Here is a 5,058-nt window from a genome sequence, read left to right on the forward strand (position 1 = left end):
ACCTCCTTGGCCTCCTGAATGCTGTCGAGACACGAGGGACATTTCAGAAGGAGCAATCCAGCTCAGCTATCAACCCCCCCTTGCATTATCAGGGATGGGCTTTGCAGCACTGTGGGGTAGTTTGGGGAGAGGGGGGCATGTGCCCCAAATCCCTTGAAACAGAATTCCTCCGACCTGCAACATGGAACGCCTCGCTCTGCTTTGCCAATTAGTGCCCCAGAAGCTGAAATGCAGAGTGGGTTGATTTATATATGTGTGTAGAATGGTCAGATCTGTAGGAAATGCCAGAGCCTGGGACCCTTCGTGGAGCTAGGGATGGAGCATGAATTCATTAACGAGATTTATACACTGCTCCTAACACACGACTCACGGAAAACTGAAAAACACGGGGAACAGGCTATACAGCAAATAGTGTGTAGAAGGATGATGAAGTGACAGTTTAGGAAGGCAGATTAGGGAACTGCCCGTCAGGACTCCCCATTTCTATTTCCAGTACTGGGAGATGAATGGGGGCTAGGGATGAGAGCAGGGATCTGGTTGTCAGGACTCCTAGGTTCAGTCTCCAGCTCTAGGAGAGAGTGGAATCTGGTGGGTATAAAGTGGCACTGTCAGGACCCCTGGGTTTTGTTCCCAATCCTGTCACTGACTTGTGGGGTGACCTTGGGCAAGCCACTTCAGTGTCACCAACTGGCTAATGCGTATGTCTCCCTCTGATGGGTGGATCCAGGATTGATCAGATGTGTATCCTAGACCCTATAGTGCTTGTAGAGATTCTCCTCAGGCTCAGATGGCAAGGGGGCTGTGCCTCAGAAGGTATGGGTTCCATTTCTGCTGTACTTCCGAAGCCCCATGGCTGGGATGTTCCCAGATAATCACAGGTTTGTTACAATTTTCATTCACCTTTGATGTTCCCAAGTGGGAGGCACCACGGAGGGGCAAAGAGCTGTTCACAGAAGGATTCTTTTAAAAGTATTTTTACAGCCAAGCAATAATCTTATACAGAAGGGAGAATGAAAACCACATTGCCTGAAAAATAACTCTTCTCTTTAAACAGCTTCAGTGGGGAAAACAATTTCCTGCACCCACAGGAAGCACTCAGAATAGGGGCTTGAATGGGTGATAGCACGGAGACATGCATAGGAAACATACAGGGCTAAGAGTGCTGCCAAGGGGATAGAACCTAATCTTTGTGTGGGCGCATAGAACAGCCCACATGGAGCTCAGCACAGGATCAGAGACTGCGATAGCATTTATCGTTCTTTTATTATCTGGAGCCTTTTGAAGAAGTCTGCCACGTGACAAGCTCTCGCTCTAATAATTAGGGGTGGCTGAAAATGTTCTGTGGACATTTATTTTCAGCGGGAAATCAGGTTTTCGAGTCAATAAAACTTGTTGTGCAAAGGGTCAGCTTTCTGTGCATTTTCTGGGCCGTTTTTTGTTAGAAAAACGGAACATCTGAAAACCGAAATATTTTGGCCAAGAAAGCACTAATTCCCCTTTTCTGAGCTCATTTTTTGTTATTTGAATTTCTGGTGCAAAAACGTAATTTTTCCACAGAAAATTTAGATGAGAAGGAATTTTTGGCCTGTTTTCATCAAAATTTTCCATGACAAAAACCACCCGTTTTCTGAAAAGCTACATGAATACCCAATAACATTTTGTATTGATACAGTGTCTTACAAGAAGAGATTTCACAGCTGTTGCTCTGGTGAAGCTTTGGGGATCAGGAAACATAAATGAAGCAGGGTGCAGTTTTTCACTGTTATTCCTCTATGAGAACAGCCACAATTGTCACATTTCTGTGTTCTGTGGCACCCCTGAAAATGTCACATCCACAGCAGGACCAGACCTCTAAGCCAAAACAACCCCTGAGTGAAAGGAGAATCCCCATTACCTAGGAGCAGTATGAGGCCTATGACACACAGCTAATTAGTTGGGATCCCAGCCAGTAGAAGGTAGTCATGCACTAGCCAGTTCATTGCACTGTTGAAAATGACAGTGGGCCACAGCAAAAGAAATATTTACATGAGCGTATTGCAGTGTCCTCAGGGAGGCTCCTCCACAGACTCATGACCAAAGCTGTCAAGGGACCAAAGAAGTGTGACCCCCCCACCCCATTCACCCTGATCATACTGAGCTCAGTGCCCGCTGAGACAGGATTTGGGGAATTTAGACAGTGTTTGCTGGGCAGATGTGGCCCCCAAAGCTCAGAGTCTGGTACCTCACTCACAACTCTCTGTGCAGCCACCCAGACATGGCACTTGCCTGCCAAGAGATGCCAGCTAGAAAGAGATGCAGGAGGGAGGATGGGGTAGATGAGCCACAGGGTCATATCTTGACCCCCCTCCCTGGGAATCATTGGCCTAGGAGAGATCTGTGGAAAGGCAGAGTGGACAGGGATGGAGCAGCAGGGATCCTGTGGGGATTCGGATCCAAACTCCACTGCTTCTCGAGCCCTCTCCCTTTGAGAGTCTTGCCATTCTGGGCAGATGTTAATTAAACCCAACAGCACCCCGTGTGGTTGGTGGTAATACCCTAGCCTCCAGCTGGGGAAACCAAGCCACTGAGTCATGCAGGGACTTGCTTAAGTTCTCACTACAAGTCTGTCACAGAAGTGGGAACAAAACCCAGGCGCCCTGGTACAGTCCTGCTTTGTACTATGGGCATGGTGCAGGTGTGTATAACTTCCCCAAGCTGGGGCTTTACCACTCCTCATCTGGCCCCCAGCGACTCCCTGTATAGGTCTCTGCCCCACCCAGTCACCTGGAAGAGGCAAGGCACAGCTGAGGCAGTGTGGGGGGTCCAGGCCATTGGCCCCATGTAAATCCCAGCCTGGAGGTCTGGGTCCCCCTCTAGTGTTAGGGATTAGAACTGCAGCCTCATGGAGCATGGCTGGCCAAAGGAGTGACACTCCTGTAATGCCCCTGATCCTGTAACTAGTGCACCCAGTGAGCGACTGGGGGGCATGGGGGACACAAAGGGCTCAGGATAGGGCCCAGAGCATCTAACTGACCTGTGCCACTGACTACAGGCAGGGGCTCATTCTGCCAGGTCTCCTCCTGCTGCTCGATGGTCCCTCTATAGGGCATCATGGGGGGCAGAGAGCTGGGGCGAGGAGGGGGGCACAGATATTCCCAGAGATATACCAGATATACCATGTCGTGGTAATCTAGCCTCTGTGACTGAGAGATAGGGGATCCCACCGGTGCTAGCCCAGCTTTGGGGGGGCTTTGCTGCCCCCAGTCCAGAGCCCCAAAGCAGGGCAAGGTCCATGCTGGCTGCTTAGGGGGTGGTGCTGGCAATGGCTGAGGTGGCTGGCTGTAAGTGCCTTACCGCTGTCGTTAAAGATTCAAGTACTTATGGCAAGAGGCAGCATGTTAACCCTGGGGCCTTGCCCACACACAGCTAGGCATGGGGTTCTGTTCCGCTTGGCTGCTGCATCCCACCCCAGAAGGGGCTGCATTTCGGCAGCTGGAGCAGCAGATCCTGGAAGGTGCTGTGGGATCTTTGCTGGGAGCAAGAGGTTGTCAAACAGAACTGAGAGCTCCTTAGCTATCTCCTCACTGTACGGCGAAGGATCCCAAAGAGCCATGGAAACCACAGGCAGGAGGCTGGACTCATGAACCCTGGGAAGTGCCAGGACTATTCAACCCTTAATATGGAGCAGAAAGGAGGCTCTATTCTCCCTTCCCCTTTCATGGCCTGAGAGACACTTTCTTCCTCGCTCTCCTTCTTCCTGTGGGGGGCTTTTGGCTCAGACTATCCTCCAGTCTCTGGAGACAGACATGACTTCCTTTGCAGACCAGGGCCCTCTGACATCCTTGCTGCCCTGATCATAAACCCCAGGGAATCATTCCCTATTTGGATCTAACGCACCAAGTCAAATAGGATCCAGTCAAACACTGCCCCGACTGAGCTATGAAACTGACCGAGTCGCCCTGGGCTGTGTCCCAAGACTGTGCAATCCTGCCTAGACCGGCAGCACCAAACAGTGTCGTGACTGGGCTACCGGGGTCCCCCGGCATGGGCAGAGCCAAAAAGGGCTGGAGATATGTTTGTCAAATGCAAAGGGGGCCAAGGTCGGGGTGATTGACTCTCGTGCTGCAGGGCGGGGAGCTGCAGGGGTCAGGAAGGATCCCCCATTGCCTACGTGGCTGGGGGCAGGGGGAAGGAGGGGGTTGTGGAGGAAAGTCGTATCTCAGCAGCTGCAGAGGTCAGGGTACTGCACGTATGAACCAATGGCCTGTTCAGATGTGGAGGAAAGTGGGCTACTGGACAGAGGGACCAGGGGGTCTGATCCAGAGCAGGGACCTGCTGAGTCAGATGGGCCAGGGGGTGTGATCTGGAGTGGCAAATCTAAGACTCCTTTAAGAGGTTGCCCTCCAGCCTCCTACCCCATCTTCTTAAGGAGCCTGCTGACCCAGACCCAGGCCCAGGCTCACAGCAGGAGATGCCCGTGTGGATCCTAGCTGTGGGGGTGGGGCCTGGGCTGGGGCTGCCTTTGAAATGGTTGGCTCTCATTGCACTGCAGTAGATTCCTCCTGGGCCTGCACCTGTCTCCCTCGCTCTCACTCTGTTGCAGGCTGTTCGCAGGAGTGGAGCCAGAGGAGAGGGAGCCCGGCATGCTGGAACTGGAGCCAGCGCCCCCAGCCCCGGGGGAAAGGGTTCCACTTTGATCGATACAGGGGAACAGGAGAGGCCCAGAGCTGGGGGCAGAAACCAGCGGGGCCTGTGAAGAAGGCACCCCCAAAGCATAGCTGGGGCTGTGCAGAATGCCCCCCACAGACGTGGCCGGGGGCAGAGAGACATGCTCTGGAAATGCACCATAATGATACATGGGGAGTTGCAGTTGGCAGGCTGGCCTTGTCCCGGGGACTCTCCCCAAATTGTGGCTGCTTTCAAGGTTCCTAACAGTTTCAATGCCTCCCTCCCTTCCCACCATCCCTACTCCCCCCCCGCCCCCGTCCCCGCCCCCCCCCCCCCCGCCGTAATGTGACCCTTTGCTCATAGCGGTTGTTCTTGGCACTGGGGGGACTTTTCATGACAGCGAAGAGAGCT

The sequence above is a fragment of the Chelonoidis abingdonii genome, chromosome 11, assembly GCF_003597395.2.
Source record: "Chelonoidis abingdonii isolate Lonesome George chromosome 11, CheloAbing_2.0, whole genome shotgun sequence".
Taxonomy (NCBI): domain Eukaryota; kingdom Metazoa; phylum Chordata; order Testudines; family Testudinidae; genus Chelonoidis; species Chelonoidis abingdonii.